At 50.5% G+C, this 12,254-nt stretch overlaps 1 protein-coding gene across 5 annotated transcripts in view; it reads right to left on the bottom strand.

The window, feature by feature from the left end:
- CDH23 (cadherin related 23) overlaps positions 1–12,254 on the bottom strand; it is a 391,288-nt gene that overhangs the window by 274,940 nt on the left and 104,094 nt on the right. The window lies entirely within an intron of this gene.

Genomic DNA, 12,254 nt, shown 5'->3' with positions numbered 1-12,254 from the left:
TTTCCTCCAATAGCCCTCAGTCAGGCTCCCTCATTTCCCACTGGCTGCCTGCAAACTCTGGTGAGACCAGGCCTGTTTGAAGGCCTTGGCGGGAACTCGCCAGCACTTCTCAGATGCCTTTAGCAGTGGGCCTTAGGACTAGAGCAACTCTGAAAGAAGGGGGGCTGCAGAGGAGGGGAGGAGAACCTCCCTGAAAACAAGTGGTATAAACTGCATTGTGCGACAAATCTCTACTGAATCCCCACTGGGTACCAGGTCCTGAGGGTTTTGAGGGTTTTGTGGTGAAAAGACAGCCACATGGACATGCCCCTGCCTCTCACAGAGCTCACCATCTCCTTCGGGAGACCGAAACAGTGATCAGGTAGTCCTGAAAATAAGTAATTACATGCCAAGATCATGGTGCTCTGGGGAGAAGCCCTGTGCAGAATCTGTTCTGCACTGGGAGGAGGGATCAATCAGGGATCGAAGAGATCAGGAGATGTAGGAGTTCATGAGAAGTGGGGAGGGAATGGCCGTGAAAAGACCCTGTGGCATGGTGCCCTTGGGGACCAGAAAGAAAGTTGAGGTGCAGGAAAGCAGAATGTTAAGAGGAGGCTGGTGAGGGGGCTGGGGCCAAATGAATGGAAGAAAAAAATAACTGAATAAGCCTGTCTACCCTCCTCCCGTCCCTTACCAGTGACCTGCCCCCATCCCTCCCTCTGCACAGCAACAGTTAACGGGATCTCTGAGACCTGCTCACTTATTTATTTATTTATTTCCCCCAGCCGCTGGCACCGACCCATGCAGCCCGAGGAGCGTGGCTCCGTGGAAATGTCTGTAATCGCCAGCACACTTTAGGCATTACTTCCACACCATTTAGGGCTTTCCGCCCCAATAGCTGCTGTTGCATTTCCCTCAATCTCCAGCTTTTGGGCTGCGTTGGGCAGATTTTTTTTAAGGTCTGGTGGCCTCTGAGTTTTGGGGATCTGATGGTTTGGGGAGGTGGGGAGAAAAACAAGGCTTTAGGAGAATTTATTATTCTCCTCCCATTGCGCTGGCCTTACCCCAACCTTGACCAGGAAAGAAAGAAAAACAAACGGGGGAAAAAAAAATCACTTCAAGCTGCTCAGAAACCTTTAAAGATTTTTGTGTTTTCCTGTGCAGGCCTGAGATTGGTTTGCTGATAGGAGCCACAGCTTTGTGGAAGGCTGGAGGTGCTAGAATGCAATAAAGGTCACTTCAGAAGAATCTTTCTCCTTACCAAACACCCTCCCCCTTCAATCTTCTCCAGACTCGGGGCTGCTCCTCTGCAGGCAGCAGACTTCCAGTAAACCCTAAACCCTAAATGGATATGCTGCAGGTAAAATGCACTTAAATTTGCTTTGGGGGCAGTACAAAGAAGATAAAATTGGGGGCTAGCTGTGTCTCATCGGACAAGTCACTTAACCTCTCTGTTTCTCCAGGCATAACATGAAGACGATCATACTTTTCTTACCAACATGAAGGACTCCTGTGAGGATCGAAGGAGACGGTATGGGGAAAGGGACCCTCCTCCTTTTTTCCCCTTCCCTTCCGCTTCCTCTCAACCTAAGTTTCACCCACTTTACTTAGTTCTCCATGACTCTCTTTCTCCCATAGTTACCCTTCTGTCCCAGCACCTGGGTAACTATGTTCACCTGCAGAGATGACCTCTGCCAGAGAGAGGCTCTCTAGAGGTGATGCCCACAGGGAATGGTCCCTTCGATCTCACCATGGGTAGGCTGTTGGCCTAGCATTGCACAGGCATTGTCTCATGTCACCTGCATGGTGGCAATCCTGGGTGAGCACCACACTTATTTTCTTAGAGACGAGAAGTTTCTCAGGGACTCCCAGATGTGAGTGGTGAGACCGAGACTCAGACCACTAACCTAACCATTGTGCTCGTAATCGCTGTGTGAAGTCACCTTCAAGAGAAAGCTGGCTGCTTATTCTAGGGGCTTAGGTGATTTAAAAAAACAAAAAACAAAACAAAAAAAAACCCCAGAATGTATATAATTAAATTTAAATGGGAAAAAGTAATCCATGGCATTAAAAGCCAAGATAGTGATTACCCTCTGGGGAGAGAGGGAGGGCCTGGCAGGGTCACCAGAGTACATCTAGGTGCTAAAGAAATTCTGTTTCTTGATGCTGGGTGTAGTTACACAAATGTGTTCACTTTGCAATAACTCATAAAGCTGAACACTTATGATTGCTCACTTCTTTATATGTATGTATAAGTAATACATAGAGTCCCCCCGTCAAAAAACAAGAAAAGAAAAAGCATGAAGCCAATTGGGGAACACTGGAAAAAATACTCCAGGGGTTCATCTGTCCCACTTGTACGAGGCTTGAAGCTCAAGGCCTTCTTGTCTGTCCTGTCCTTGAGCCTCACGATGGTGTGGACAGGCCCAGGACTACCAGTCCCACTTAACAGAGGGGCAGATTGAGGCCTGGGAGGAGGAAGTGACTCACCCGAGTCTCCCAGACCCAGGTGGTAGGGTTCCCGCCCTCTCTGGGTTAGAGCTCGCCCCACTCTAACTCAGCTATACAGACAGGTGGGCTGTCACTGGCTGAGCCAGCCCGAGCAAAGCCTAGCACTCAGACCTGAGTCTAGTCAGCCTCTTGTTCCCACAGGGGGGTCCTGGGGCCACCCCAGGAAGGAAAGCCAGGCCAAGGTCAGGAGGCAGAGGGTGGGCTCAGAGGGAGGTTTAGAAGCTAGGGTGGATGGAGTAGGTATGAGGAGCAACTCCAAGGGCAGGCACTAAAAGAGGCCTGTGCCTTCAGGTCCAGTGGAGAGAAAACCAAGTGAAGGGCCTGGGGTTAGATCCCAGCCAGTCACATCCAAAGGGAATAACTTGGCAAGCCTTCCGACTTCTCTATCTCTTGATTTACTTGTCTGTAAAATGGGTACAGAGAATACCAACTACCCCCTGCCATCCCCCACTGGACTGCTCTAAGTTAGAAAGAACAGGGTTTGGCTACATGGTGGGAAGGAAGATGGTGCAATGGCTTAGGTTAAGGCAACACTGGGGGAGGGCAGTGCTTGAACAAAGGCCAGGCACCAGGAAGGTGACCACCCACAGTAAGGATTGAGGACAAGAAGGCCAGAAAAGCTTGGAGCTTAAATGCAAATAGAATAGATTTCTAACATGTAGGGTTTATGTTCCGGATGGGCGAGGCACCTAGAGGAGTAAAGGTCAATGTAAAAGGCCTCTGTGCCATTTCCACCTTGGGGGCAGGACTGGGAGAGGGACCAGCCTGAGCCTTGACCCTCCTGGACAAGGACGTGACCATGCAATCGGCTCTTTGTGGCTGGCAGTCCCCGTGCCCAGGAGGTGGGTTGGTCGGCTGATGAAGACAGTGAGCAGGAACGATTACATTGTACCTAGTGATTATGGCCAAGGTGAAATCTCTCAGGCTGCATCTGGAGAGAAGAGCAGGATTTCTAATAGATGGACGGGAGGCTTCCACTTAACGTTATTATAAAGGGGGAGAGCCCAGCCCCTCCCCGGCTTCCAGCCAGCGCCACAAAGTTGCAAAGTAATTAAAGGCTGCTAAGGAATCCGAGAAGTTATAATAATTTCATCAACCAAGAGCTCTCTCTCTTTCATTTTCCCCCTCCTGGTAGAAAATAAGCTGGGTCAGGCAGCCCGCAAACACATCAAAACAAGCCAACTGTGTGGGGGGCCTCGATGTCACAGGGGCTGCCAGGCCTGTCCCAAAGCTGTTTTGACAATATTCCAACTTGTTCAGGTACGTAGAGGGGCTGAGGCAAAAGCCCAGAGATCCCTCGAACAGGAGAAAGAGCAGCGGCATTCTGGTGGTTAGTCAACATGCTTGCATGGTCTCTGTGTCCTGCATCGAGAGGGCAGCCCACCAGGACACTGCTCTTGGGCTTGGAGGCAGCACCTCCCTGCTCCCAAATCCCAGCTCCTAGCCCAGCTCTGGAAACCAGGCCCCGCTTGGAAAAATAGCACTGAGCCCAGCGCAGGGATGGGCTCAGCCTCACGAGTTCCAGAAACCATTTCCCTAATAACATTCCCAATTACCTTCAGTCTTCACTGGTCTGCCACTGATTTATTGAGGACCTTGGGTAAATCTTTTCTCCTCTTGGGTTTTGCTGACCTCTAAAGAATGTGGATTAAGTCACCCTGACAGCCTCTCTGGTATTGGTTTTAAGAAGTCCATTTGGAATGCTCTTGGCCTAGTTATTTCTAGGTGACTCTGGTTTCATTTTGTTCTTTGTCATGTCTTCGTTTCATGTTTCCCACATGTTTTCTGTCCCCCACTGGACTATAAGCTTTTTGACCACTAATACCCCAATATCAACTCATCAGTCTATAGCAACAGAGCCTACCTGTCAAGCTCCTCGGACTTTAAGCTATTTTCACGAAGCTCTCTGAGAACTTTTCGTAACCACGGGAATACTAATCAGCTCCCCGATGTGAGCGATGCTTCATGCACATGCTCTCAATGAACTTTTACAATACCGCGATGTGTCCCATTTTACAGATGAAGAAACAGAGGCTCTCAAAGGCTTGCTCATGGCCTCCTGGTTTGGAGTTTGAGCCTTGGTGTGCATGGCTCCATCACACTGTGCTGCAGCAGGGATCAGGGTCCCCATGTCACAGATGGGGCATGAGTCTTCGTGATGCAATAAAGCCAAAGCTGGTCTTGGCTGCACATGGGGCTTTCTTTGACCATCAGTTTCCTCAGCCTGCCCCCCACTCAGAGTCCAAGGAGACTCCAGAGCCTGAAGAAAAAGGGGTGCAGGCAGGACATCTGCACCCTTCCTCCAACAGGCCCCACCACAAAAGAGAGGAGAACATTTATGATAAAGGGAGATGAAAGACAACAGATGAACTTCAGGCACTTGAGGCTGACAGCCCAACAATGCAGCAGGAACATCTCCTGCCAGGCAGCTATCACCGCCTTCCATTTAGAGCTTCTTTATTTAAAGGGTATGGGGTAAAATAAAAGGTGTCCCTGCATGTGCCAGAGAATCGCTATTGTACACAAGCTGGCCTCCACATACAGTCTCCTGCTTCATATTCATGGCAGAGGGTCCTGTAGTCACTGCAATAGAATTATATGGGCCCCTAAAGTCTCCCCACTAGAATCGGCAAGGAAACCGACGTAATTAAGAACATTATTAACGTTCAACAAAATAATAATTTTAATTACATCTGGGCTCCTTCATCTCTTGCTGTCCTCAATCCTTGTGGTGAGGGTAGAGGAGGGTGCCCACAGCCCTGGCCATGGGCTTGGAATGTGGAGGTGCTGCAGGGGTTATGGGTGGCCAGAGGCGGGACTTTACTCCGTGGGGTGGAGGAAGGAGCAAGGAGACTCAGAGTATTGGTGGAGCTGAGCACTTTGGGCCTTGGGTTTTGTGGGACTCCATTTATTCCCTCCTGGGCACCTCAGACCCAGGAGGAGGTAGCAGAAAGATGCTGAATCTTCCTTGATGGCAGGGGGAGCAGGCTGGCATTTACTCATTTGAATGGGTTTACTGCTTCTCATGAACAATATTGGATGCACATGTGGGGACTGAAATCTTAGAGGCTCCCTCTGGGGGTATACTAACTTTGTAGGTTACAAGGAACAGGTATCACTATGACCATGGCTAGGTCCTGACCACTGGGGTGGTCCTCACTCCAGAGAGTAAGCAGTGGGCTCTGAGTGATGCTTCTCTGCTAGACCCCCACAGCCTGTACACAGTGCGTGTGTGACAGCTCTTAGCCTTGGATGGGGGTAAGCCTGTGCGCAAAGCCCATGGTCCCCCATCCTGGCTGTATTAAGACCTTATCCCTGTAACTTTTGGCAAATTACAAGCAGGCCATAGCAAAGTTGCAAACAGATATGTAAACATGCTAGGAAATGAGAAAAAACAAGACTATGGTTCTAGTTGCAAGCATATCTGACTCTGGGAAACTTGGAGAAATCAGTGAACTTGCCTTGGCTTCAGTTTCTCTCATCTCTAAAATGGGAGGAATAATTCTCCCCTAACTTATGGAGTTGTCATCAGAACAAATGAAAGATAGGGAAAACACTCAGCTATAGAGAAGATGATGTTACTTAAATAAATACATACATACACACCAAACACACACACGGCAACTCAAGACTATGTACAAACAGGTGGCCCTGTTGCTTTGCCGTTGCACATGTGTCACTCCACGCTACACGCCCAAAGCTCACGGTCCAGACTGCAGCAGGCTATAGCACCTGCCCTCTGTAAGAGAGGAGGTATTGTCATTGTGCTGGCAGTGAGAGGGGATCAGTGAAGGCATGAGCACCTCAGGGTGATCACAAGGGGCACAGGAACGCAGCCTAGCGCTACTGCCTGGCTGGAACAAGCTGCTCCAGCTCTGCCTTAAGGACCCGGAGCCCCTGAGATGATTTATTGGTCTCCCTCTCCCAGATCAATAGGCAGGTGGTTATAGATGCAGAGGGGGCCACGGGGCACCATGGCCCTGAGGCATAAATTAATATGGCCTGTCAAGGGGCTGCTGCTTCTGGCGTGAGAGACAACACTGTCATGAGCAGAGCTGACACCTTGGGGAATGGCAGGCACGAGCCAGTGGGAGCCTCCCATACTCCCTCCCCACCACTCACTGCAACCTGAGGTTGCAGTTTATAAATCATCCAGTGTCTGATGGGCACTCTGTGAGGAGGGCAGTTCGGGACACTGCTATTGAGACCAGCAGGTGCTAATAACTTTGGCCAAGTCTGTATTCGCATGCCCTGGGGCTCCCCACATGCCATGGCACGGAGGATGGCATGGCTGAGATTCAGGAACTGGTGGGCAACAGAGGGCACCAGTGAGCACCAGCAAAACGCTGTAGCGTGTCCTAGGAGCAAAGCGAAGTGTGGGTATGGGGGTAGGAGGCATTTGTGAGCGCCCTCTCCAGCTCGGTGCCAGGCCTGGCTGCTCCTTGCCCCCACCCTGGATTGTGAGTGTTAAAGGACCCCTTGCCTGAGTGAAACAAGCTCTGGGGCAAAGTACTTTGCATAAATGCTCCTACTGTCCTCCCAACCGCCCAAGGGGCAGGGGGAGCAGAATGGCTCTGTCTGTTTGTGAAGTTCATGTCCACAGGCCAGGCCCCCAACTGGGTGCTGAGGATACACAAATGACCAGTCCTTGCTCAGTCTGGTGAGAGAGACAAATATACAAACAACTATGGCCACGACCATTTATTGGGCATTTAACTTATACTGGGCCTGTGCTAAGTACTTCTCATTCAGGGCCCATTTACTTTAATCCTTATAATTTTGTGAGGCAGATATAATTATTTCCATTTTTGCAGGTAGAATTGAAACTACCTGCCCAAAGCCACATAACCAGACCTGTATCCTAATTCTGGCTCTATCCTTGACTAGCCTTGGTCAAGTAACCTGTCAACTTCCACCCCCGCATCTATAGGACAGGAATAATAAGAGTGACTACCACATGAGGTGATGGTGAGGGCTCAGTGAGCTCCACACGGAAAGCACAGCATTAGGTACATAGAAAACTCTCAATAATAACAATAACATCGACTTATTATTATATTAGAAATAAATTATTTCTAATCATCAGGAATACTCTTCTCCCTGCTTTCCCATCTCTAGTAAGGAGGTACAGGGATTAAGTAATTTTCATCTGTCCCTATCGAGCGACATGGGGAGATGGTGTGGCCTAGTGGGACCTAGGGCCAGGAGGCCTGGGTTATGGCTCTAACCCTGCCCCTGGCCAGCTTTGAGGCTCAAGCAGGAACTCACAGTCTCTAGTGCCCCTGTTAGCTTGTCCCAGCTCTATCCCTCTCCTCCTCCAGCCTCATCCCCACCTCGGAGCTGCGTCACCTGAAGCCACAAGTGACAAAGATCTATGCAGGATCTGTCTGTCGCAGAGGCCTGGGCAAAAAGCCAGGGAGCCTACTTCTAGCCCAGCTTTATTTCCACAAGGTAACAGTGGGCACCTGTGAGGGATGCACATAGCCACACGGCCCCTGTCCTTCCTCAGCAGGACCCTGGGTCGGGGGTAGAGTTCACTTCTGTCTTTGGAAACTTCCAATATGTGAAAAGAGGCTAAAAGGTCTCAGAAAGTACATGATATTCAGAGACACAATAATCTCATTCTCTGGCTAACAAATGCCTACTCATTCTGTAAGATCCCATATAGCCCCTGTATATAGACCAGGTCACTCCATCCACAGTGCTTCTATCCCACTTTGCATACCCTAAGCTATTGTGGCATTTAATACATTAAATGTAGTTAGGCACCCACTTACTTGTTTTTCTCTCTGTAAAATTACCTTCCCTGAGGACAAGATCCTGGTCTTAATCACCATCATTTTACTGAATATACTGTAAGCCACAAAGTGGGCTAATAGTTTTTCCTACCTGTGTTATTACAGCTCTCACAATGACACCACAAGGCGAATATTGTTGCCTATCTTATCAATAAGAAAACCGTGGTCCAGAGAGGTTAAGTCACTGCCCAAAGTTGCACAGCTGGCCGACGGCAGTCCTTTTTCTCTACCCGACATGTCCAAGTCGGCTTAGAATCCCTGGGCCCTGCTCTGTAGTTGTTCAACAAATGTTCGTTGTGTTCATTTAAAAAAAATTGAGTGGATCAGGGCACAGTGGATCAATGTGGGCTTTGAAAGACAGGCAGAATTGAGTTAGGCTGAGAGAAGGAAAAATACTCCAGTACTCGTTAGAAGAGTATAGAGTGTGTGTCAGAGCGAGAGACACGAACATAAGCTCAGACACGTTGAATCGACCTCTGGGCTGGCAGAAGGATTCATGTGGTGTACTACCAGAAGATCAGTTGAGAGAGGTAGATTGAGGCCAAATGGAGAAAAGAGTCGACTGCCCAGCTAAGGCAACTGAATTGTCAGAACTTCAAGGACATGGTTGTCCCCAAGACTCCAAAGGCTCTCCTTGACTCCTTGATTCAAGGAGGAACCTGGCACCATCTGACTTCTAACCTCACACCCATCCTCCAGCCCAAACACCCCAGGCCCCAAGGACACCACTCTGGGGCACACCTGAAGGGCTGAGGGGTTGGCCCCAGGAGGAGGGGGATGGGGTGGGATGGGGCACTGCTGAAGGTCAGCAAGGCAGGCATGCACCTGAACGAAGGTACTGGAGCAGTACTGCTGGGCACAGACACAGGCAAACACGTTTGAGCAAATTGGAACGACATAAAAGTCTATTACAGCAAATCAAACAGCAGTCAGCGTGACAGCCATTAGCCTGAAATGAATACACGGGGACTTAATGAGGTCTGTCGAGGCTGGCTTGGTGAATTAAGTTGCCAATTCTAGCAGGATTTCCCTTTTCTTTACGGACTTGAAAGCATCCACACTGCCTCGTTAGGGCTTCGACAAGTGAATTGCAGGGCCTTTCACCCTGATAAAATGGATAATTACATGGAGAACAGTTTAGTGAGAGGAGAGGGGTGAGCAGGAGGGGAACTAAGAGCAAACAAACCCAAACACACCTGCCTGGCTTCTTCTGAGGCCAGGGTGGGAGGCTTTCAGAGGGAGAGGGGGCAAGGTTGGGTGAGCTGGGGCAGGTGAGCTTCTCCCAGGAAAGGGGCAGCACCTGGCCTTGACTTCTCTCCCACCCACTCCTTTTCCAGCCTGAGGATATGGGTCCCCGTTCGGCATGTCTCCAGGCAATTGTGGATGGGCTAAAAAAGTTATCCTCAAAGATGGGTTGCCCCAGCAGCTCCTTGAAACCGTCTGGTGGCGAGGCCTATGGAGGTCATCCTCCAGGGCCTGCTGCCGCCAGGGAAGTTTACGAAAAATGCAGCTTCCTCAGCCAGCTCTCCCCAAACCACTGATTCAGGATCGCAGAAGTCTGGGAATATGCATTCTAACTAGTCCCTCAAGAAATTCTTACAAGGTACGTTGGGAGCCTCTGATTCATCACTTCTCCAATACTCAGTACTGGATGGCTTCTGAAATATGTGATTCTCTTGCTTCTGCTTGCATAACTCCAGGACTGGGAGCTCAGAACAACCACAGCAGGGCAGGGGAGTAGATCGTGGGGTGGGTCTCATCTAGAAAGTTCTTCATTATTCAGACCTAGAATTTGCCTCCCTGTAACCAGCTCCCCATGCCTCTCTCTGGGTTCTGAGCACAATAGACCCAAACAGATCTGGGCCCCTAGGGCTGGGGGAATGGAGGTTGGGAAGGTAAGGGGTAGAGTGTAGGTGGCTGGGATGGCCAAGAGGGGAGCTGAGTGCAAGGAGGCAGCCACGGGAGCTTCTCTGCCACCTCTCAAGTAATAATGAAGTCCCAAGGGAACAGGAGTTTCTCATGCTTGATTTACTGTCAGATCACGGGTGTCAGCTCTAGAAGGGGCCTAGTTCAACTCCCTAGTTTAACAGCCATTGGAATCGAAGCCAGCAGAGGGACAGCGAGGTTTAGAGAGTCTTACCCAGCCAGTTGTTGGCACAGTCAGAACTAGAACCCAGGTGTCTTGACCTCCTATCTCCCTTTTCCCATGATACAATACAGGAGCTACACTGCTCACCTTGGCAAGATTCTGCTAAAAACACACCTCTGATATTTCCCTGACCACTGGCAAACCCTCAGCACTGATGCTTCACAGGGTCTACAGTGCCCCGTTTCTCTGAGCTGCATTCTCCCCATCTTCCACAAATCACACTTTCTAAGGGCAGAGGCCTGGGGTTGCCAGGGTGACCTCAATGCAAACAGAAGACCCTGGGCTCAACTCCAGGCTAGGGGCCAGCAGGTCCTTTGCTAGAACCCCAGCTGGGGACTGAGCCAGGCAGCTAAGTTCTAGCTCAGGTGACCACACCAGGCCAAGGGTGATAAGTGCCAAGCCACCTCAGGTCAGGAGTGGCCCGGCCTCCATCCAGCTGACACCACATCCCCACTGGCCACACCAAGCAGCCCTGATCAAGTATCGGGCCAGTGAAGTGACCCAGGGATGTTTACACATGAGAAAGTAAACCATGCAGGCCATCCTCCAAGGACTCTGTGTCCTTGTAGATGGCCCCTCTCAGCCCACCCTGTCCTCATCAGATGGGCAGGAGGTAGGTCACTTTATCCCACTTGTCCTCTGTTTTTATTAGATAAGGAGGGCTATAGTCCAGAGAGGTTAAGTGACATGCCCAGATGGACCCAGCAATGTAGAAGCAGAGCAAGGGCTGGGCCTGAGGTCTCTTGCTGCTAGTTCTGGCTCCTATCATTACACATTCCTCTGGCTTCCAGGTCCCTGTGCAGTGAGAGCCTGGCACAGCACCAAGCCCACAGCAGACACTCAATAAATATTTGTTAAATAAATGAATGATGGAAGAGGCTCTCTCCTCAGAGACAGAGGCCTTTGGAGAATCCCACGGGATTCTAACAGGGTGGTGTTGGAGCTTACATCTCCTGGCAAGGGAGAGAGGAAAAGGCTGGCCTCAGTCCAGGGCAGGGGAGGAGGACTGCGACCTCTCGTCCCCTTGCCATCACTGCTGCCTGCTGCCCCTATGAGGGAAGGCAGAGGGCAGCCATGCCTGCCAGGATGGCAGCTGAGCAATGGGTCCAAGGCTCATTAACTCTGAGCCATGCCCTTGGTTTCTGAGCCTGGGCCTGGAGTGCAGGCTGGCACGTAGAGACCCTTAATTAAATTAGGGAGGCTTCCAAATGAGAGGGGGCCCAGAGCCAAGCTGCAGTCCTGGGCATGTTGGCCACAGCTCAAAGCACTGTGGCCCCAAGCTCGGGACTGCGGCCTCTCCTTCCTTATGTCCTGCCCTACCAGAGGAGGGGTATGGGTGACTGCTGTGTTCTCACCCCATAATTGTCTTCACTTTTTTCCGTCTGACATAAGCACAGACCCTTGGCTCATAGCTGAGTAAAGAGGGCCAGGAACAGGAACCTGGGGGGCATGAGACAAGGTCCCTCATCCTTGAGGGAATCTGAGGCTGCACTGGAAGTCAGGAGGCTCACAGTCAAAGCTATGTGACCTTGGCAAGTCACTCTCCCACCCTGGGCCTCAGTTTACTCCTCTATAAACTGAATAGATGTTTTCTAAAGACTCTTCCAGTTTCCTGATCCAATGACCTATAAAATGAAGGGGCTAGAACCCAAATGCCATGGTGTCAAACTGCCTCTTCCCTGTGGATTCCACTCCCATCATTCCCATCCCTACCCTTCACTGCTGCCCAGCCCTGAGCCCTGAGGGCAGGCCTGAGGGACTCCCAGTTCAAAGCCCTTTACCCACCACCTTCAAGGTCTGCCATCAGCCAGCAGGCA

Source organism: Pteropus medius, unplaced genomic scaffold, assembly GCF_902729225.1.
Source record: "Pteropus medius unplaced genomic scaffold, Ma_sr-lr_union100, whole genome shotgun sequence".
Classification (NCBI taxonomy): Eukaryota; Metazoa; Chordata; class Mammalia; order Chiroptera; family Pteropodidae; genus Pteropus; species Pteropus medius.
This window is presented reverse-complemented; position numbering and strand designations above follow the sequence as displayed.